Source organism: Budorcas taxicolor, chromosome X (assembly GCF_023091745.1).
Source record: "Budorcas taxicolor isolate Tak-1 chromosome X, Takin1.1, whole genome shotgun sequence".
NCBI lineage: Eukaryota > Metazoa > Chordata > Mammalia > Artiodactyla > Bovidae > Budorcas > Budorcas taxicolor.
The window spans coordinates 73,508,946-73,533,289 of NC_068935.1; the positions used below are offsets into that span (position 1 = coordinate 73,508,946).

Genomic DNA, 24,344 nt, shown 5'->3' on the forward strand with positions numbered 1-24,344 from the left:
AACCAGCTTTTGGCTTTGTTGATTTTTGCTATGGTCTCGTGTTTATTTTGCATTTATTTCTGCCTTAAATTTTAAGATTTCTTTCCTTCTACTAACCCTGGGGTTCTTCATTTCTTCCTTTTCTAGTTGCTTTAGGTGTAGAGTTAGATTATTTATCTGACTTTTTTATTGTAAAACAAATAAATAAATTTAAAAAAAATAAAAGAAAACAAACTTATGGTTACCAAAGGAGAAAAAAGAGTGAGGGATAGATTGGGAATTTAGGATTAACTGATACAGATTACTATGTATAAAATAGATAACCAACAAGAATCTACTGTATAGCACAGGGAACTACACTCAATATTTTGTAATAAATCATAATGGAGAAGAATATGAGTGTGTGTGTGTGTGTGTGTGTGTATAATTGTATCACTCTGCTGTACACCAGCAACTAACATAAAATTGTAAATCCACTGTACTGCAATAAAGTTGTTTTGAATTTTTTATTTTAAAAAAAGAATTTCTTTAGAAATAATGACTATGGAATTGGTATAGGGATAGAAACATAAATTAATGGAACAGAATAGATAATCTAGAAATAGACTGATATAAATATTCCCAACTATATTTGACAAAGATGGAAAAGCAATTCAGTGGAGGAAGGCCTCTTCAACAATGGTGCTAGAACAATTGGACATCAATATATTAAAAAGTTAATCTCCACCAAAGTCTCACCCTTTGTACAAAACTTAACTCTGAATGGATTACAGACTTAAATGTAAAACATACCTATGGCTGATTCGTGTTAATGCTTGGCTGAAACCAATACAATACTATAAAGCAATTATCCTTTAATCAAAAATAGATAATTTTTTTAAAAACTGTAAAATTTTCAGAAAAACTAATAGGAAATTATCTTTAGAATCTTGGGCAGAGCAAAGAGTTTTAACATCAAAAGCATGATCCATAAAGAGAAAAACAGACAAATTTAACCTCATTAAATTAAGAACTTTTGCTTTACAAAAAGAAAAAAACCTATTAAGAGGTTGAAAATGCAAGCTATAGATTCAGACAAAATTCTTTCAGAAGACATATCTGACAGTGGAATAGTGTAAAGAATATATTAAGGAGTCTCCAAAAGCAAAAAAAAAAAAAAAAAATTAAACATAATTAGAAAATGAGCAAAAGGCATGAACAGACACTTCACTGAAGAATATAGACAAATGGTAAATATATTTTAAGATATTCAATTTATTAGTTCTTAGAGAAATGCAGATTTAAATAATGAAATATCTTTATGCACTATTAGAATGGATTTTTTTTAAGTGACACCAATGCTGTGAGGTTGCAAGAAACATCATTCATGCATTGGTTTTGGAAAATAAAATTGTTCAGCCACTCTGGAAAGCAATTTGTCACTTTCTTACTAAGCTAAACATGCAACTGCCATTCAGTCAAACAATTGGACTCTTAGGCATTTTCCCCAGAAGTAAAAATTTTTGTACTCACAGAAGCCCATGCAGAAGTATTCATAGAAGCTTTGTTCATAAGAACAAATAACTGGACACAACCAAAATGTCCTCCAATAAGCATACAATTAAACAAACTGTGGCATATGCATATCATGGAATACTACATAGCAATAAAAAATGATCAACCTATTGATACACCGAAAAACTTAAGATGAAGTTCCAGAGAACTATGTTGAGTGCTAAAAAGCCAATCCTACATAAAAGGGTAACATGAATCTTTGCTGTGATGGAAATTTTCTGTATTTGATTATATCAGTGTCAGTCTCCTGATTGTGATATTGTGCTATAGTTGTTTTTTTGTTTGTTTGTTTGTTTTTTTAAGAAGCTACCATTGGGGGAAATGGGGCAAAAAGTGCACAACATCTCTCTGTTATTTCTTAGAACTGCATGTGAATATCCAGTAATCACAGCATAATATTTTAATTTAAAAAATTTAGCACCATGTTCCGCACCAACTTGTTCTGCATGACTGGCAAGTGAATAGGCTTTCTTTCCAGGCCATCACCATTTGTGACAGGTCTGGGTGCCAGACCCTGTCTTGGTACACAGTGGGAGCATGTTGAGTGACATGAGGGGCAGGAGGATAGACTATCTGATGCCAGTCTAAGCTCTGTAGCACTGCCATGTCATTCCTCCTGAGTAGGATTCTGACTCAGAAGCATTTAACTATAATTCCACAAATAGTAGCTTCACCCCCATTGGCTCCTCAGCCAATTAACATAAACAGTTTTTTAAGTTGTTTTTTCCTTTTCTTTAATTTCTTTTGTGAGTGTGTGTTTCTACCTCATCTTTTTTACAAACCCTGTTGAGGGCTGACTTTTTAAAATCACAACAAAGAAACTGCTCTGTAAATGATCTATAAGCAGATTGCCTGTGAAGAGAGAGAATATGTTTAATATTATAGAAATAAATTCATAATATATTGCTAAGTAAAAATCACAAGTTGATAAGCAATATGTATAGTGTAGGCTGCACTCGCCTTCTGTGATGGCCCACACTCTGTCTGTGGAGTGTGCTTCTCTCTGAATCTGAATAAATTAACTTCTTACCTATCACTTTGTCTCTCACTGAATTCCTTCTGTGATGAGACATCTAGAACCTGAACTTCATTAGGTCCTGAAATCAGATAACATGGGTTTTAGCTGGGTTTGAGTCCCAGCCATGTGGGTTCAAGTCCCAAGCAGAGTTTTGGCTGGGTTTGAGTCCCAAGCAAGGTTTTGGCTGGGTTTGAGTCCCAGGTAATTTGGAACCAGTCTGTTGTTCCATGTCTGGTTCTAACTGTTGCTTCTTGACCTGCATACAGATTTCTCAGGAGGCAGGTAAGATGGTCTGGTATTCCCATCTCCTGAAGAATTTTCCACAGTTTATTGTGATCTGCACAGTCAAAGGCTTTGGCGTAATCAATAAAGCAGGAGTAGGTGTTTCTCTGGAGAAGGCAATGGCAACCCACTCCAGTACTCTTGCCTGGAAAATCCCATGGACAGAGGAGTCTGGTAGGCTGCAGTCCATGGGGTCGCTGAGTTGGACATGACTGAGCTACTTCACTTTCACTTTTCACTTTCATGCATTGGAGAAGGAAATAGCAACTCACTCCAGTGTTCTTGCCTGGAGAATCCCAGGGACGGCGGAGCCTGGTGGGCTGCCGTCTATGGGGTCGCACAGAGTTGGACACGACTGACACGACTTAGCAGCAGCAGTATGTATAGTGTAATCCTATTTTGATGAATATATCTATATATAGATAGATAAATAAAAAGCAAAAAAAAGCTATACACATAAATATTAAGAGTGAGTTACTTTAAGATGATGGGATCATGTATGATTTTTTAATTGATTTTATTTCTGCTTAGTGATATTTATACTTTTATATAACTAAAATAAAATGAATTCATTTCAGAAAAAAAGAACAATTTAAATTTATTTACACTGAAATGTTAGAGATTTCGCAGATCTACTTTCCTTCAAGAAGTTGGAACTCAGTCAGCATAAGAAGATATCTGGACCACACAAGAGATAAAATAGAGAAAAGAGAGCTCCAGGAAGGGCTGACTCCTAATTTATTCCCTAATTTATTTATTCCCTAATTTTCCTCAGGGCTGACCCAGCTAGACTGAGAAGTTTAGAGTTAATTTCATGTGTTTCACATGGTAGATAAGCTATGCCCTCAAGAAGACACACAGCATGTAAGAGAGATTTCAAGATTTCTAGCTTCTTTTCTTCTTTGTTTAAAATGTTCATCTGACTGGTTCTCTTGACTATGTATTAAGTACAACATGACTTTCTGAAACTCTTAAAGTCTTAAAGGAGGCAACAGTTGTGCAACGTGGGGGTGCTTATTTATATATAATACTATCAGCACTTCCTCCTTAAAACAGGAAGGAAAAGAAGGACTGACAGTTGTAAACCCAAAATTAGTGAAATGAGGAGGCCTCTTTTTCTCAGGAACAAAAAGACAGACCATTACACTTACCATTTTGAGTGCTCCTGATCATTGCTTGTTTGTTCATTTGTTTAAATGATATTGGACTCAAGACAGCCTGGATATGGAATAGTCAAGAGATTCAAGAATATGTCTCATTTAGAAATCAAGTGGACATTAGAACTATTTCAGTGGAGGGAGGGTACCAATAATATTTTAATGCAGAAAAGAAAGTTCAACATTACCTAACAAGTGCATTTCACAAGCAATACTAAGTTAATAACAAAAAATAATCTCAGAATTTTATAATGCATTCCAATTTTCAAAGTGCTTTAACAGACTTCATTTTATCAACAGTGAGAAACTGAAAAACTATAGCTCTGACTCTATCTTAAGAGATGTGATAAAAGCTATTGGTTTGAGTGCCTGAACACCAGATAAACCTTTACTCTTCATCCTAAAAGTGTATTTTCCTGCTGTAAGGAAAGTGTTCAACCAACCAGTAACTTCACATATGTCCCCTTCCCACAACTTTGTCCACTATTTTTCTCTATGTGTAAGAAATAAATTAAATGCAACTCTAAAATGCCAAGGGCAATCTATAAACTGACAAGTAAAATTGAGGTTGATCCATAAAAGTATGTTCCAAATTAAAAATCATGAAATTAAACTAAACACTTTGTTCCATAGCCATATATACTCCACTTTAAGGATTCAACTTAGCCCTGTGACACAGGAAAAAAATCTATTTTGTTATTTTTTAGCCAAGGTCAAAACCTCAACAAGCTAATCTAAGCACCAACTATCCAGTGGTGAGAGGCCTCTGGATAGAACAGGAAAGAACATATTTAATAGGAGACAAATCAATGTCAAGTAAAGAACTTCTGATCATTTGAAAGCAAAAGTAAAAAGAAAAATCATCTAAAATGCAAATTGGAAAGTCTGTGAAAATGTTATTTAAAAAAAAAAAAACAAGATTCTATTTTAAATTCTGATTTTTGCCCAATATTGCCTGAGAATTCACTTATACAAACCACCAAACCAGCAAAGCTAAGATATGGAAAAGTTTTTAATGCTCCAAACCAGAAACCATTCTTTGAAACAGTGTTACATTCCTGGCTGGTAACTTTTTAAATAACTCTGAGTCAGTAAAACCATAATGTTAACAAAAATAAATCTATATGTATTAGAAGCATAATTTGTGCCAGGCACTATTGCACTTAAGTCCCATAATAACTGCATAAGGTAGTGTAATTATTGGCCCCATATTACAGACCAGGAGTCTAAGGATCCAAAAGTTTGGATAACTTGCCTAAGATCACAATTAGTAAATGGTGGAACCAAAATTCAGCCCAGATCTGTCCACCTCCAGAGTTTATATTATTAAACCCTAGTGCATACAACCTCTCAGAATGTAGTTTCTTCCACTACCTTCTACTCCCTCAGGAAGGGGGTACTGAAAGGAAAAATGAAAAAAGAAAGTAATTGAAAATGTGCTTTATTTGCTTCAAAATGTTTGTCCAAGTCTAGTCTTGCTTATATTTTTTGAAAGGGAAGTTATCTTGGTAAGAGAGGTGAAGCTAGTTAAGAGCTAGACCCCAAAATCAAATATTTGAGTCAATTTCCCTTCTTGGCTTAGACAGCTGTTTGGTCCCTGTGAGATAAAGGAAACACGCCAAACACAGCTTCTGAGTACATCCCCGGGGGATTTTCCCCAATACTAGGAAATAATTAAGAGGTTGTTTATATAGCTATTTACAGTTCACAAGCATTTTCACATGTGTTAGCTCATTCTGATTCCCAGTAAAGTGACAGAGTGGTGGTTATTAACCCTTTACCATTATTAATTACAAATGGGAAAAACTGAAGCTCAGAAAATTCAAGTGACTTGCTCCCTCTCAGGTCACACCAAAAGTGATGAAGCCCCAATAAACCCAGGCCATGGAATTCCATTTTCAAGTTAAACTAATGTTTTCCCTTCAGTGGCTAAAGCAGTTTTACAAATAGCACTTTATTAGCCCATACACACAGTAAACACATACAAATACTCCTGAGAAATGAAGCAATTTAGCAGCAGCAGCAGCAGCTCCAGATATAAAAATAAGCCTTTGCCCTTTCATGGCTCTCCTTTTCTGTGACTTTTAAATGCTGTGAAATAATCAGAGCTGATATTATCATCACTTTTCTAATAAGAACACTTAGACTCCCCATTTATAGTGGGTGACCTCTCATATAAAAGCCAGTTCTTGAGCAACTTCTTAATTTAGAGACATCGAATAGACGATATTCACTCAAATATACTTAAAGGTGTTTCAGGCTAGGCTAGCAAGTTTGGTGTAGCAGGAGCTTTGAGAATCTACAGACTTCTTGCTGCTGCTGCTGCTAAGTCGCGTCAGTCTGTCTGACCCCATAGATGGCAGCCCACCAGGCTCCCCCGTCCCTGGGATTCTCCAGGCAAGAACACTGGAGTGGGTTGCCATTTCCTTCTCCAATGCATGAAAGTGAAAAGTGAAAGTGAAGTCGCTCAGTCGTGTCTGACTCTTAGCGACCCCATGGACTGCAGCCTACCAGACTCCTCTGTCCATGGGATTTCCCAGGTAAGAGTACTGGAGTGGGGTGCCATTGCCTTCTCCAGCGGACTTCTTAGACACTCCTAAAATAATTCTTAGTACACCAGTCTCTACACTGATGCTGAAGTTGAAACTCAGGTATTTTAGTCATCTTATGTGAACAGCTGACTCATTAGAAAAGTCCCTGATGCTGGGACAGATTGCGGGCAGAAAAAAAAGAGGGCGTCAGAGAATGACATGGTTGCATGGCATCACCAAAGCAATGGACATGAAATTGAGCAAACTTCAGGAGATGATGAGGGACAGGGAAGCCTGGCTTGCTACACTCCATGGGGTCACAAAGAGTTGGACACCACTGGGCAACTGAACAACAACAAACAACAACAACACTAGTCTCTAGTTACAGCAACGCTTTCACCAGGAATTTACAGTACAATGATTACTCAGAAAGTTTTCTTTCATTTTCTTAGAAAAAACTAAACTTGACCCACTTTTCAGTAGTTGCACAATCCGTTCAATTAACAGAAGGCCTAGTTCTCACTAAAAGTCTTTGTCTAATTCTTCCATTACTGATCTTCTTTAGAAGTAAAGTCTGAGGTAGGGGCAAATCCAACCAGCCCCAGTTCCTAGGTTTGCAGGTTATATACCAGGTTCCCTGATCACATGCACACAGCAGACTGTCTCTCACATCAGTTGCCAAAATGACTCACCAATACAGCCCATTTTCCTACTCACACCCATCTACAGCTGGACTCAGGGGCAAATACTAAGTAGGAAAAAATAAACTTGGAGTTTATCATCATTACTACAACTTTCATTTGTATAACTTTTGTTTTCCTTTTCATAGCACCTTTCTATATAGTCTCTTTTTTGGTCCTGTCAGGGAGAAAGGCAGGAACTCTACAAATCCATGCAAATGACCTTTCTCATCCATGCTAACCAGATGGCATCCTCCTCAAACTTGAAAGCCCATACATGAAGTTACACACACTAGTGTGCCTCAACTATGCCCGTAGACCCACGCTGAAATATAAATAAATACAAAGGAAGTGGAAATAAATCTACTTACTCTTGATTAGGCATCTAGAAACTTGGCTTCTTTCCCAACTTTGGCACTTACTTATATGACCTTGTACTGATGATATGCTTTACTCCAAACTAAGTATTAATTTTAAAATCTATTCTAAATCTGTGTAGTTCAAAGCAGTAGCCACTGTCTATATGTTGGCTATTGAGCATCTGAAATGTGGCTAGTGTAATTGAAGGACAGAATTTTCTATTTAACTTAATATAATTTAATGTATTTACAGTTAAGTTTAAATAAGCACATAGGGGCTTCCCTAGTGGCTCAGATGGTAGAGCGTCTGTCTGCAATGCAGGAGACCTGGGTTCAATCCCTGGGTCGGGAAGATCCCCTGGAGAAGGAAATGGCAGCCCACTTCAGTATTCTTGCCTGGAAAATCCCATGGACTGCAGAGCCTGGTAGGTTACCGTCCATGGGGTCGCAAAGAGTCGGACACGACTGAACGACTTCACTTTCACTGTCACAAGCACATAGTACTAGTGACTATGGCATTGGGCAGCACAGAATAATGTAGGGATTTGGGGCTTAAATAATCTGTACCAGCTCTCCTTAAGTGGTCTATACCATTCTGTCCTACAGGGCTTATTCAAACTTATTCAAAATTTTCATTTATTGTGTTGTGGCCTCACCAGAAATGACAACTCAAAATTGATTTATATCATGAGGTAAGCCCTGGGGCAGAAATAGGGAGAGTGATGAGAGTCATATTTCCACAACTAGATTGATACTTTTCATTGTCTCTGATTTTCTCTAAGCTGGAACTAAAGCATGAATCATTGTATCCAAGGTTCTTTGAGTGAATGTATATGTGTGTATAGAACTGGGCTGTAAGTATAGTAACACTCTTTATCTACCTTTTCAAAGTGTTGTGAGTATTAATTGTGGAACAGTTTCAGTTCTGAAAGAAAATAAGTGATATTTCTTTATTTTGTGGTAAAATAAACATCTTTAGAAAATCTCTTTCTCTTATGGCCTCAGTTACCTTATCTATAATATGAGAGAGTTGAACTAGATTTATTTAACAAACCAAACAAGGCAATCAGCTAACATCTAGGAACACAATGATTAACCAGATGTGTCATACCCTCAGGAACTCAATTTTTGAAGAAGTCTAAACAAAATGATTTTTCAAGCCCTTTTCAGCTCTATGAGTAAGCTATGAATCCTGCAGCACAAAGTTAATATATGAATGCTGTCTTACTGAAAATCTTATAACCTTCTCCCCAAGTTTTACCCCATTAAGACAGAGTCCCCATCCAACTGCACATTATTCACCTTCTTCCTCACCATTCCCTTCTTGGTCCTCTCCACCTCAATAAAAAATTAAGAACTGGAAGAGTCTGGGGAAAATGAGAAAGAATAGAGAGATGACAGCAAAGAGATATCGGTGTGATACTTCATCATTTCCTAAAATAATAGAAAATGTAAGGACAAGTATGTAATGAAGACAGAGAGGATGGAAAAGAAACGATAGAGAGATGAGGAAAGGAGATTAAGAATCTGCTGTCAATTATAACAAACATGGCATAAATTGATATAGCTAAACAAGGCAAAAATACAATTGGGGATCAGTGGAGCACTGCTTTTTCCATCCCAGAGGCAGAGAAACAGCTAAGGACAGACAACTGGGGGAGTACACAGAGGCACAAACAGGGCATCCCATCTCTGCCACAGTTATTGTGATGTCCTCTTGAAAGATTTTGCCTCTTTCTTTTTCCTTCCTTACCTGGTATGTACTACGCTTCCATCATAGTTGAAAATGGCTGTAACAGTCCATATCGGAGGCAAAGTGGTAACTTATCCTCTGTCTCTCTTACAGACTTTCCCCTAGATCTCTGGCGATCCAAACTCAGTTGAAGAAATTCTATTTCTAATATCATTTCAGTTAGTAAAACTTTCCAGGAAAGGATTAGAGTCTTATCTTGAATACAAATGTTATCTCCTTCTTTAATTTGGTTGAATGACTTTTCACCCCAACTAATACCACAACCAAGAATAGTATGAAAGGAGATTAATATTTAAGAAACCTTAGAGCCCTGACCCCAGGTTGGCTATGAGATAATTCTGGTACCTACAGATGCAAAGTTCAGGCCTTTGTTCCTACAGCAGGTAGCAGGCCAGAGGGCTGTTACTAGTTTCCTGATTTACTGAGTACACAAATTCATTATTAGTTATAGGGCTATGTTTACAAAGTGTTAATATGAACATATTTATGCCATCCCCAGATGAAATATCTTAATATAACTCAATACAATTGAAGTAACCAACTCACATTAGGGTATTATTATCCATTTGGTTCATAACATCAAGGTGCTGCCCCGAGTTCCAGTCAACACATAACAGACTGCTATATCCCTTTATCCAGAAACAGACAGAGCATCCCAAAGCTCCAATATCCCAGAGCCTAGCCAAAGACAAATTCCTAGCCAAAGACAAATTCCTTCTAAATTCCTAAAACAGGCCCGCAGACAGAAAAGCCAGTCATTCCAGACCACTCTTAGTCTAAGAGAAAGAAAAAAAAATCATTTTTAATTCAAGAGAAGTAATGTATTGCTGTGGGGATTTTGAGAAACCAAATTCAACCTAAGACATTTATTTTTCAGGGGATAAGTCACCAGAAAGGAGAAGGATTCTTAGACTGTAGATAGAGCCGTAATTGTCAGTGAGAAAGCGATGTGAAATTTATCTTGCCTAAGATCAGGTTTCACATGTTGACAGTTATATTAGCATATACTGGTATATATTTCTCCACCTACAAATAGTCTAACCACTCCCCCAAATCATAAATCAGAGAGAACTAAACTGGACAGATCTCAGAACAGTTGTGTGATTTCCTGAGGATTCCGTTGCTGGAGCTAGGGATAAAAGTTCATTTATACACACAACAACCTGCAAGTCCAGTTTCTGTTCTTCTCTCCTTCTGCCTTCCCCTTCCCCCACTTTGAACCAGAGTAGCCAAATCGAGGCGTGCTTTAAACAACTTGAGGACTGATTTGAAAGAGGAAGAAGAATTTGTATACATTGGCTAGCATATGTGCCCTGCCCTCCTCTCCTCTTGAAAACAGCAACAACTCATCATTTCAAAGAAGTTTGCCTAAAAGAGCAGGCACACTGTGAATGGTGTTTACTTTCAGGACTTCCAGGGTGTTCATATTTACTGTACAGCTGACCAACAATGATTAGCTTTCCAAGGGACGGATAGATTGGATTTACTGAAGACCTGGAGCTTGCTTCTGAGAGTGAATGAAAAAGACCCTAAATTGTCAACCTTGAAGTTAACAGGTAAGCAGTTTCAATGTTTTTTTCAGTGCTAGAACCAGGCATTCTGTGGATGGTAGATTTTAGCAAATTCCCAGGAGTTTGAGGATAAATAATTTGCCTTGTCTGCTTTAAATTGGGCTGCTAGTATGATTCTCTCTGCTTTATTTATTGGACGGAGATTCAATAATCTAATCGGTCAGTCAACAAGTATTGCTTAGCATTTCTGTTAGGCGTTCAATGCGGCAAAATACAGAGGGAACACTCCCTAAGCCTCCAGCACCTTGGCAATCAAGTGAAAAAAGTAAGGGATATTTTTTAATCTTTTATTAAGGGTTCAGTAGAGTTTCTCTAAACTGTAGTAGCAGTTTTATTTGACATACAAACAAAATATACAGTGACGGCTGAAGGTAAACCCAGTAGTGAAGACTGATTTGGTATCTTCACAAGGTAGTTTCATATTCATTATCCTACTTGAATCTATCAATATTCTGCAATTTAAACAGGTAAGTGTTATTATTTCTGTTTTGCAAAAAAAATAAATTCAAAGGGGTTAAGAAATTTTCTGGAAACTTGCCACACAACTAGAATTCACAAGTTCTGACTAGAAACTGAAAATAGAAAGCTCTCACAATTATAAATGAATATAAGGAAATTAGATGATTTAGTACCTTGGACATATCTGACTTATACCAGGTTTAAACAGGCCTACCACTTCATATATTTTAATCAAAATCTTTGGCCAGGAGCATCCTTCTACTTAGAAGCAAAGAGTTGTTTTCAAAAGTAAACAAATGGGTTGGTGGATTCCATCTATAGCTAAAAAACAAAAACAAAAAATAACTTGAATTCAGTGGTTCTGCCTTCCAATCCTCTGATTATTTTGAAATCTAGAAAAAGGATTTTTCAGGCTATTATTTTTAAAAAATGTAACTAAAGAGTTGAGATTGCAGTGCATTTCAAATATGTTGGTGAAATTTGTTTCAAGGTAATTTTAAATTTATAATCTCTACTACAACAAGATCAAGTTTATGGTATCTATTTAAATTATTCAGAAAACTTTCTGTTGTTGTTTTATTATTAATTGTTCAATCAGAACTAAAAGCAGTCTGTGTTTACACTGTAAGTAAACAACCTAAAGTACTATATTTACATCTATCCCCTTAATAAAAACTGTTTCCCAGGTCCCCATGATATTTAAATGATTATACTAGTGAGTCCCTTCCTGCAAATGAAATAAATCAGCCCATGAACCCAAATAGAATGGTGAAGTGAAGAGAAGTGAGTCATCTCCAACTCTTTGTGATCCCATGGACTATAGAGTTCATGGAGTTCTCTAGGCCAGAATACTAGAGTGGGTAGCCTTTCCCTTTTCCAGGGGATCTTTCCAACCCAGGGATCAAACCCAGGTCTCGCACATTGGTAAAGAAACCCAGGCAGATTCTTTACCAGCTGAGCCACAAGGGAAGCAATAGAATGGTAGGTTAAAGGAAGTTTGCAGGTTGAGTCCAGTGCGAAGTCAGCATTTAGGTGAATTTCCCATACATCAACATGAATCAGCCACAGATATATATGTGTCCCCCACATCCTGAACCCTTCTCCCACATCCTTCCCCACCCTATCCCTCTGGGTTGTCCCAGAGCACCGGCTTTGGGTGCCCTGCTTCATGCATCGAATTTGCACTGGTCATCTATTTTACATGTGGCAGTGTACATGTTTCAGTGCTATTCTCTCAAACCATCCCACCTTCACCTTCTGCCACTGAGTCCAAAAGTCTCTTCTTTACATCTGTGTCCCCTTTGCTGCCCTGCATGTAGGATCGTTGGTGCCGTCTTCCTAAATTCCATATATCTCCCCACCAACATGGTAATTCCCCGAGAGGCAGGAACTACGTCTAACTTTACTTTGTGGTACATGTTATATTGAGCTCGATTGAAGATTGTTTAACTGAATTACAAGAGATTTGAGCTATTTTAATAAGAACATAAAAGTAACAAAATAGATTAGAATAGCAGTCCATGCAGAGCTATTTAATAGAACGATAGGTTAAAGAAAGTTTGCAGGTTGAGTCCAGTGCAAATTCAGCATTTAGGTGTCTTTCTAGCCCAGAATTATCAGTTTCACTTTCTACTATCTTTTCTTTCCTATCTTTAGTCAAGCTTTTTATTTTTTAGGAACTATTTATCTGGGATAAAAGCAAAAATCTCCCATAGTCCTGAAAATTATAAATTTTCCTTTGCAGTACTACTTATTAACAATAAGAGATTAAAGGAACAGCATTGATCCTTAAGATATGTATCAAACCTTGTGGATTTGATGCCATGAAGCGTATCTATCATAATCTCCCAAGTAACACAGATAGCTCTGCATGGACTGCTATTCTGATCTATTTTGTTACTTTTATGTTCTTATTAAAATAGCTCAAATCTCTTGTAATTCAGTTAAACAATCTTCAATCGAGCTCAATATAACATGTACCACAAAGTAAAGTTAGACGTAGTTCCTGCCTCTCGGGGAATTACCATGTTGGTGGGGAGATATATGGAATTTAGGAAGACGGCACCAACGATCCTACATGCAGGGCAGCAAAGGAGACACAGATGTAAAGAAAGAGACTTTTGGACTCAGTGGCAGAAGGTGAAGGTGGGATGGTTTGAGAGAATAGCACTGAAACATGTACACTGCCACATGTAAAATAGATGACCAGTGCAAATTCAATGCATGAAGCAGGGCACCCAAAGCCGGTGCTCTGGGACAACCCAGAGGGATAGGGTGGGGAAGGAGGTGGGAGAACGGTTCAGGATGTGGGGGACACATATATACCTGTGGCTGATTCATGTTGATGTATGGCAAAAATCATCACAATATTATAAAGTAGTTATCCTCCAATTAAAATAAATTAATTAATCTTTTTATAAAGAATGACAAAACATAAAAATATGAGATGGTAAACCAGTGTTATGTTTTTAATGGCAAAGGCATTTAGAAAAAAAAATGGGCTGGGATGAATGGAGAAGGTGTCACAGCAAAGATAAAATGAGATAGGTCTAAAAAAATATCTAGAATATGGAACCATGCTGAACAAACTTTCTCTGCACATAGTAAGTGGTAAATATACATTGTTTAAATTAAATTCTAGTCACAGAAATAATGTGAGAAGCATACTGTGTCATGACTGAGTTTGACACCTACAAGGTACACTGAGGAGCCTGATTTGGGATTGTGTTGAGGTAACACAAAATAAATCTGGATAGAAATTTAAGGCCAACTTATTAGACATTGAATTCCAGGCACTTTTTAATGTGAAATCATATTAGCAAACTTTGAATAAGTGAAGATATGATAAAAATATTTTTAGTAGACAAATCTGTCAGATTTTCACATGCCTGAGTACATTTATAGAAAACTGGAGATGAAGAAACCACTTAAAAAGAGTAGCAGTTCTCACCAAGAGTGTAATAAGGTTCCCTTTTCTCCACACCCTCTTTTGATGGCAGCCATTCTGACTGGTGTGAGATGGTACCTCATTGTGGTTTTGATTTCCTCTTCTCTGATAGAGTGATGTTGAGCATCTTTTCATGTGTTTGTTAGCCATCTGTATGTCTTCTTTGGAGAAATGTCTGTTTAGTTCTTTGGCCCACTTTTTGATTGGGTGGTTTATTTTTTTGGTATTGAGCTGCATAAATTGCTTGTATATTTTGGAGATTAATTCTTTGTCAGTTGTATCATTTGCTATTATTTTCTCCCATTCTGAGGACTGCCTTTTCACCTTGCTTATAGTTTCCTTCATAGAGACTCCTTAAAAAACCTGGAAATAGAACTGCCATACGACCCAGAAATACCACTGCTGTGCATATGCACTGAGGAAACCAGAACTGAAAGAGACACATGTACCCCAATGTTCATAGCAGCACTGTTTACAATAGCCAGGACATGGAAGCAACCTAGATGTCCATCAGCAGGTGAATGGATAAGGAAGTTCTGGTACATATACATAATGGAATATTACTCAGCTATAAAAAAAAATGTATTTGAGTCAGTACTAAAGAGGTGGATGAAACTTGAGCCTATTATACTGAGTGAAGTAAGTCAGAAAGAGAAACACCAATACTGCATATTAATGCATATATATGGAATTTAGAAAGACAATAACGACGACCTTATATGCAAGACAGAAAAAGAGACACGGACATAAAAGACAAACTTTTTGGATTCTGTGGGAGAAGGTGAGAGTGGGATGATTTGAGAGAATAGCATTGAAACATGTATATTACCATAAGTAAGCAGATGACTGGTGCAAGTTCACTTCATGAAGCAGGGCACTCAAAGCTGTGCTCTAGGACAACCCAAAAGGATGGATTAGAGAGGGATATGGGAGGGGGGATTCAGGATGGTGGGACACATGTGCACCTATGGCTGATTCATGTCAACGTATGGCAAAACCACCACAATATTGTAAAGTAATTAGCCTCCAATTAAAATAAATTAATTAATTTTTTTTAAAAGAGAGAAAAGAATAGCAGTTAACGAGGCTCTTCCACTGCCATTTGGTGGTAGTGGAAATGGAATGAAGAGTAACTTAAGAGTAATCGATGAAAGTTGGTGAGTGACTAGATATAGGCAGCATAGGAAAGAAATGTCAGAGCTGTCTCTGAAATTTTGAAACTATGGGATCTGAGCACTGATGTTACTACTGTTTATATAAATACGTAATTTGAGGGTGAAGTGTTTTGACCAACTGGGTTTGAGGAGATGGCAAAAATTCAAAGCAATGTCCAATGAATAGTTGGAAATAATGTCCCCGAACATGAAAGTAGGGTAAGAGGTGGAGGCAAAAATTAAGTCTGGGGAGTGTAACAGCCAAAATCGTAAAAATTACTCAGCTTAGAAGAGTCAAATATAAGACATGACCAAAGACTGAAATTCATGCAATACTTACACTTTCAGTCAAGAGGAAGAAGACAGTCTTGAAAAATAAGAACCATGGAAATATAATTCCTCTCAAAGGGCTCAGTGGTCAAGTATCTGCCTACAATGAGGGAGACCTGGGTTCGATACCTGGCTTAAGAAGATCCCCTGGAGATGGGAAAGGTTATCCACTCCAGTATTCTGGCCTAGCAAATTCATTGGACTGTATAATTCATGGGGTTGCAAAGAGTCAGACACAACTGAGCAAATTTCACTTCACTTCAAAGGATTTTTTAAAAGTCTTGAGGAAAAGTATCAGATAATTTATTCTTTTAAATGTCCCCTGACCACCAGTAACTAGCACAGTACCTCATATACACTGTGAGTACTTATTAAATACAAAGTTATTTTAACATAGGCTAGCATGATTCTTTTCTTCAAACTGTATTCCAGTTTGAACTTTGTCATAAATGGTGCCACCTAACAGTGGCTGCTCTAAACTACCTCGCTGAATGAATTTAAATGGGAATGAAATTGAGCCAGGATAACTGAGAGTTCATCCTAGCCTTGGCTTCTAATAAGTTGTCTATTCTCTAACAAGTTCCTGAACATCAGTATTTCTTAATATCTTCATGTATTGAATGTGGTAATGAACAAATGGAGATATTTTTTCAGATCCTTTAAAATGGTAAATATGAAAGCAACTTGAAAACACAAACCACTTTCTGAAAGAGTTTTAAGTCTACTCCAGGGGAATAAAATACATAACAAAATTGAATGCCTGTTGAGGCAGCAAGCCCAGTTACTTTCAGCTCCCAACATTACATTGTAGACAAGGGCATCATTCTATGCATCAGCAATCTCTCCAACTCTAAGGACCTGTCAATAGGATCCAATCCTTTCATTACCACTAACTCTACAATACTTGTACAAGCCTCAACGTGAATTCTGAAAAGATTAAAAGATTTTAACTTTTTATTATGTATTGTGGTATAGCTGATTAACAATGTTGTGATAGTTTCAGGTGAACAGTGAAGGGAATCAGCCATACATATACTTGTATCCATTCTCCCCCAAACTCCCCTCCCATCCAGGTTGCCACATAACATTCTGCAAAGTTCCATGTGCTGTATACAGTAGGTCCCTGTTGGTTATCCATTTTAAATATAGCAGTGTGTACATGCCCATCCCAAACTCCTTAATTATCCCTTCCCTCCATCTTTTACCTCAGCAAACATAAGCTTCTACTTAAAGTTTGTGAGTCTGCTTCGGTTTTGTAAATAAGTTCATGTGTATCATTTATTTTTAGATTCCACATATAAGGGATATCATATAATATTTCTCCTTCTCTCTCTGACTTACTTCACTCAGTATAACACTCTCTAGGTCCATTCATGTTGCTGCAAATGGCATTATTTCATTATTTTCAATGGCTGAGTAATATTCCATTGTATATATGAACCACATCTTCTTTATCTCTGTCAATGTAATTTTAGGTTGTTTCCATGTCTTGTTTAGAGTTGCAATGAACATTGAAATTCATGTATCCGTTCAGACCATGTTTTTCTCTGGATATATGCCCATGAGTGAGATTGCAGGGTCATATGGTAGATCTCATATGAGACAAGATGACAGTGTAGAAGGGTGTGTGTTCATCTTCTCCTGTGAGAACTCCAAAATTGCAACTTGCTGCTGAACAATCATCAAAAGGAGAATGTTGGATCCCACCAAAAAAAAGATACCCCATGTCCAAAGGCAAAGGAGAAGCCCCAACAAGACTGTAGGAGGGGCGAAATCATGTTTTCAATCAAATTGCAAACCTGCCAGAGACACTTGGAGGGTCAAACAAAACCTTGTGCACACCAGGACCCAGAGGCCCCAGAGAGACGGAACCAAGTCTGCCTTTGACTGTTTGAGTGTCTCCTGTCGGGGCATGGGTCAACAGTGGCCTGCCACAGAGACAGAGGCTCTGGCTGCAGCAGACCCAGAACATGCTGCATGTAGCATAAGCCCTCTTAGAGGAGGTCATGATTAGCCCCATCATAGAGCCACGGAGCAGACAATCCACAAACTGCAGAATAATTATACCAGAGAAATTATCACACCACACTGTTAAGAAAGTTCTAGGACCCATAACAGATTTCCCAACCTAGGGATCCAGCAAAAGGACTGAGAACCCCCAGGGAATTTGACTTTGCAGGCCAGTGGGATTTGATTAGAGAACTTCCACAGAAATGGGGAAACAGACACTTCGAAGGCACAAACAGAACCTTGTGTGCACCAGGACCCAGGAGAAAGTAGCAATGTCCCCACAAGAAACTGAACCAGACTTGCTGTGAGTGTCCAGGAATCTCCAGTGGAACCATGGGTTGACAGTGGCCTTCTGTAGAGTCAGGGGCACTGAATACAACAGTGTGGGCATAAGTCCTTTTAAAGGAGGTCTCCATTACTGCCATTATCCCTACCATAGTTTGGCCTCAGGCCAAACAACAGTGAGGGAACACAGCCCTGCCCATCAACAGAAAGTTGGATTAAAGATTTACTGAGCATGCTCCTGCCCATCAGAACAAGACCCAGATTCCCCCACAGCCATTCTCTCTCATCAGGAAACTTCCATAAGCATCTATTCTTATCCATCAGAGGGCAGACAGAATGAAAACAGAAAACTAAACAAACTGACCACATGGATCACAGCCTTGTATCTCAATAAAACTATGAGCTATGCCAGGGCTACCCAAGATGGGTGGGTCATGCTGGAAAATTTGGACAAAATGTGATCCACTGGAGAAGGGAATGGCAAACCACTTCAGTATTGTTGCCTTGACAACCCCATAAACAGTATGAAACTGCAAAAAGATAGGGCACTGAAAGATGAACTCCCCAGGTCTGTAGATGCTCAATATGCTACAGGAGAAGAGTGGATAAATAACTCCAGAAAGAATGACAAGGCAGAACCAAAGTGAAGACAATGCCCAGTTGTGGATATGACTGGTGACAGAAGTAAAGTCCAACGCTGTAAAGAACAATATTGCATAGGAACCTGGAATGTTAGGTCCATGAATCAAGGTAAATTGGAAGTGGTCAAACAGGAGACAGCAAGAGTGAACATCGAGTGAACATTTTAGGAACCAGTGAACTAAAATGGACCAGAATGGGCCAATTTAATTCAGATGACCATTATATCTACTACTGTGGGCAAGAATCCCTTAGAAGAGATGAAGTAGCCATCACAGTCAACATGAGAGTCTGAAATGCAGTACTTGGGTGCAATCTCAAAAATGACAGAATGATCCCTGTTCATTTGCAAGGCAAACCACTCAATATCACAGTAATCCAAGTCTATGCCCCCACCACTAATGCCAAAGAAGTTGAAATTGAACAGTTCTGTGATGACCTACAAGGTCTTGTAGAACTAACACCAAAAAAAGATATCATTTTCATCATAGGGGACTGGAATGCAAAAGCAGGAAGTCAGGAGATACCTGGAGTAACACGCAAGATTGACTTTGTAGTACAAAGTGAAGCAGAGCAAAGGCGAACAGAGTTTTGTCAAGAGAACACACTGGTCATACCAAACATGCTCTTCCAACAACACAAGACAATTCTACACATGGACATCACCAGATAGTCAATACCAAAATCAGATTGATGATATTATTTGTAGTCAAAGATGGAGAAGCTATAAACAGTCAGAGAAAACAAGACTGGGAGCTGACTATGGTTCAGATCATGAACCGTTATTGCCAAATTCAGACTTAAATTGAAGAAAGTAGAGAAAACCACTGGACCATTCAGGTATGGCCTAAATCTAATTCCTTACGATTATACAGTGGAAGAGACAAATAGATTCAAAGGATGAGATCTGATAGACAGTGCTTGAAGAACTATGGATGGAGGTTTGTGACATTGTACAAGAAGTGGTGACCAATACCATACCCAAGAAAAATAAATGCAAACAGGCAAAATGGTTGTCTGAGGAGTCCTTACAAATAGCTGAGAAAAGAAGAGAAGCAAAAGGCAAGGAGAAAAGGAAAGATATTCCCTTCTGAATGCAGAGTTCCAAAGAACAGCAAGGAGAGACAAGATAGCTTTCCTAAGTGATTAATGCAAAGATATAGGAGAAAACAATAAAATGGGAAAGACTAGAAATCTTTTCAAGAAAACTAGAGATACCAAGGGAACATTTCATGCAAAGATGGGCAAAATAAAGGACAGAAACAGGATGAACCTAACAGAAGAAGATATTAAGAAGAGGTGGCAAGAATACACAGAAGAACTATTCATAACAGATCATCATGACCCAGATAACCATGATGGTGTAGTTAGACTAGAGCCAGAAATCCTGGAATGCGAAGTCAAGTGAGCCTTAGGAAGCATCACTACAAACAAATCTAGTGGAGGTGATGGAATTACAGTTGAGCTATTTCAAATCCTAAAAGATTATGCTGTGAAAGTGTTGCACTCAATATGCCTGCAAGTTTGGAAAACTCAGCAGTGGCCACAGGACTGGAAAAGATCAGTTTTCATTCCAATCCCAAAGAAGGACAATACCAAAGAATGTTCAAACTACTGCACAATTGCACTTATCTCACACTCTAGTAAAGTAATCCTCAAAATTCTCCAAGTGAGGCTTCAACAGTACATAAACCAAGAACTTCCAGATGTTCAGGCTGATTTAGAAAAGCCAGAGGAACCAGAGATCAAATTGCCAACATCCACTGGTTCATCGAAAAAGCAAGAGAGCTTCAGAAAAAAAATCTAATTCTATTTTATTGACTACGCCAAACCCTTTCACTGTGTGGATCAAAACAAACTGTGGAAAATTCTTAAAGAGATGAGAATATCAGACCACCTTACCTGCCTCCTGAGAAATCTGTATGCAGGTCAAGAAGCAACAGTTAGAACTGGACATGGAACAGACTGGTTCCAAATTAGGAAAGGAGTACATCAAGGCTGTATATTGTCACCCTGCTTATTTAACTTATATGCAGAGTACATCATGAGAAACGCTGGGCTGGAAGAAGCACAAGCTGGAATCAAGATTGCCAGGAGAAATATCGATAACCTTCAATATGCAGATGACACCACCCTTATGGCAGAAAGCAAAGAGGAACTAAAGAGTCTCTTGATGAAAGTGAAAGAAAAGAGTGAAGAAGCTGGCTTAAAATTCAACATTCAAAAAACTAAGATCATGGCAGCAGTCCCACCACTTCATGGCAACTAGATGGGGAAGCAATGAAACAGTGACAGACTTTATTTTCATGGTCTCCAAAATCACTGCAGATGGTGACTGCAGCCATGAAATTAAAAGACACTTGCTCCTTGGAAAAAAAGCTATGACCAACCTAGACAGCATATTAAAAAGCAGAGACATTAATTTGCTGACAAGTTCCATTTAGTCAAAATATTGGTTTTTCCACTACTCATGTATGAATGTGAGTTTGACCATAAAGTAAGCTGAGCACCAAATAATTGATGCTTTTGAACTGTGGTGTTGGGGAAGACTTTTGAGAGTCCCTTGGAACTGAAAGATCAAACCAGTCAATCCTGAAGTAAATCAGTCCTGATGAAAGGACTGATGCTGAAGCTGAAGCTCCAATACTTTGGCCACCTGATGTGAAGAACTGACTCCTTGGAAAAGACCCTGCGGCTGGGAAAAATTGAAGACGGGGGACGAGATGTCAGAGGATGAGATGGTTGAATGGCATCACCGACTCGACGGAGATGAGTTTGAGCAAGCTCTGTGAGTTAGTATGGCCAGGGAAGCCTGGTAGGACTACAATCTATGGGGTCATAAAGAGTCGGACAGGACTGAGCGACTGAACTGAACTGATGGCAGATCTATTTTTAGCTTTATAAGGATTTGCCATACTGTTTTCCATAGTGGCTGTACCAACTTACATTCCCACCAACAGTGCAGGAGGGTTCCTTTCTCTCCACACCCTCTGCAGCTTTTATTGTTTGTGGATTTTTTGATGATAGCCATTCTGGTTGGTGTCAACCAACGTTCACTGTAGTTCTGAATTGCATTTCTCTAAAAACTAGCAATGCCAAACATCTTTTCTTGTGTTTTTTGATCACCTGTATGTATTCTTTGGGGAAATGTCTATTTAGGTCTTCTGCCCCACTCCAATACTCTTGCCTGGGAAATCCCATAGATGGAGGAGCCTGGTAGCCTGCAGTCCATGGGGTCACGAAGAGTCAGAAACGACTGAGCAACTTCACATTCATTTTCACTTTCATGCATTGGAGAAGGAAATGGCAACCCATTCCAATGTTCTTGCCTGGAGAATCCCAGGGACAGGGGAGCCTGGTGCACTGCCATCTATTGGGTCGCACAGAGTTGGACACGACTGAAGCAACTTAGCAGCAGCAGCAGCAGCAGCCCAATTTTTTATTGGATTGTTTGTTTTGATGCTTATAGGCATCACGAGCTATTTGTAGATTTTGGAGACTAATCCTTTATCAGCCACATCATTTGCAAATATTTACTTCCATCTATGGGCTGTCTTTTCAATTTATTTGTTGTTTCCATACTGTGCTAAAGCTTTGACATTTAAGTAGATATCATCTGTTTATTTCTGTTTTTACATCCATTATTCTAGGAGGTGGATTGAACAAGATACCACTACAATTTATGTCAGAGAGTGTTCTGCCTACGTTTTCCTCTAAGAATTTTTTATTGCCTGGTCTCACATCTCACATTTAGGTCTTTAATCCATTTTGAGCTTATTTTTGTGTATTGAGTCAAAGAACTATCCAACTTCACTATATATATATATATATATATATATATATATATATATATATATATATATATATAGCTGTCCAGTTTTCCCAGCACCATTTGTTAAAGAGACTATCTTTCCAAAATTTTGTAGTCTTGCCTTCTCTGTCATAGATTAATTGGCCATAAGTGTGTGGGCGTATTTATGGGTTTTCTGTCCTGATTCATTGATCTATATTTCTATTTTTGCACCAGTACCATACTGTTCTGATGCAGAAGTAATTGTGATTTTGGATAGTGAATTTTAAATCATTATAACTAGGCTCAAACACATCTTTAGTAATCAATTACAATCAACACATTTTTGATAACAAGAAATGTTTGTTTATCCCTGTAGTATAAAAATCTGTGCTTCAGGAATTGACAAACTCTTGGAAAGCATTTTCTGTCTCCTGCTAGTTCTGAAGGTGTATTCCATGAAAAAAAGTTGTCAAAATGGTTGAAGAAGTGGTAGTGGTTTGGCAAGAGGTCAGGTGAATATGGTCGATGAGGCAAAACTTTGTAGCCCAATTCATTCAACTTTTGAAGAGTTGGTTGTGCAACATGTAGTTGAGCATTGTCATGGAGAAGAATCGGGCCCTTTCTGTTAACCAATGCCAACTGAAGACACTGCAGTTTTTGCTGTATCTTACCAATTTGCTGAGCATACTTCTCAGGTGTAATGGTTTTTCTGGGATTCAGAAAGCTGTAGTGGGTCAGACTGGCAGCATACCACCAAACAGTGACCATGACCTTTTTTGGTGCAAGTTTGACTTTGGAAGGGGCTTCCCTGGTGGCTCAGATGATAAAGAATATGCCTGCAATGCAGGATACCTGGATTCTATCCCTGGGTTGGGAAGATCCCCTGGAGAAGGAAATGGCTACCTACTCCAGTATTCTTCCCTGGGGAATTCCATGGATAGAGGAGCCTAGCAACTAACACTTTCACTACTTTTCGCTTAGCTTTGGGAAGTGCTTTGGAGCTTCTTCTCGATCCAACCACTGAGCTGGTTGTCGCCAATTGTATAAAATCCACTTTTCATCACATGTCACAATTTGATCAAGAAATGGCTCCTCGTTGCATAAGAGAAGACGAAACTTAATAATGAAGATTTTTTTTTTAATTTTCAGTCAGTTCATGAGGCATCCACTTATTGAGCTTTTTCACGTTTCCAATTTGCTTCAAATGCCAAGTAACCATAGAATGGTCAATGTTGAATTCTTCAGCAACATAGTGTATAGTTGTAAGAGGATCAGCTTCAGTGACTGCTTTCAGTTGGTCATTGTCAACTTCCAATAGCCGTCCACTAAGCTTCTCATCTTCAAGGATCTCATCTTCTTTGCAAAGCTTCTTTAACAACCACTGCACTATATGCTCATTAGCAGTTCCTGGGCCAAATGCGTTGTTGATGTTCCGAGCTGTTTCCACTGCTTACGACCCATTTTGAACCGGAATAAGAGAATCACTCAAATTTGATTATTGTCTAACTTCATTTCCATAGTCTAAAATAAAGATAAAATAAGCAGCAGGTAATGTCATTAGCAAAAAAAAAAAAAAAAAAGTAAATTTAGAAGTGCACATTAAAATGATGTATAACATAGCCACATTTATTTAAGAATGTATTTCAATATCAAACAGCAAACTTCAACAATACAAAAACCGCAATTACTTTTTCACCAACCTATATAGTGTAGTCTAAAGTCAAGGAGCCTGATTTCTCCAGTTCTGTTTTTCCTTCTCAAAATTGCTCCAGCTAATGATGATCTTTTGTGTCTCCATGCAATTTTAGATTTTTTGTTCTAGTTCTGTGATAAATTCCATTGG

The 24,344-nt window shown here is 38.1% G+C and overlaps 1 protein-coding gene across 1 annotated transcript in view; it reads left to right on the top strand.

The window, feature by feature from the left end:
- Positions 1-10,793: 10,793 nt before the first annotated feature.
- CYSLTR1 (cysteinyl leukotriene receptor 1) overlaps positions 10,794-24,344 on the top strand; it is a 67,414-nt gene continuing 53,863 nt past the window's right edge. Inside the window, exon 1 of the mRNA XM_052663679.1 lies at positions 10,794-10,869. The gene's annotated coding sequence lies outside the window, so the exon portion shown is untranslated. The remainder of the gene's footprint in view (positions 10,870-24,344) is intronic.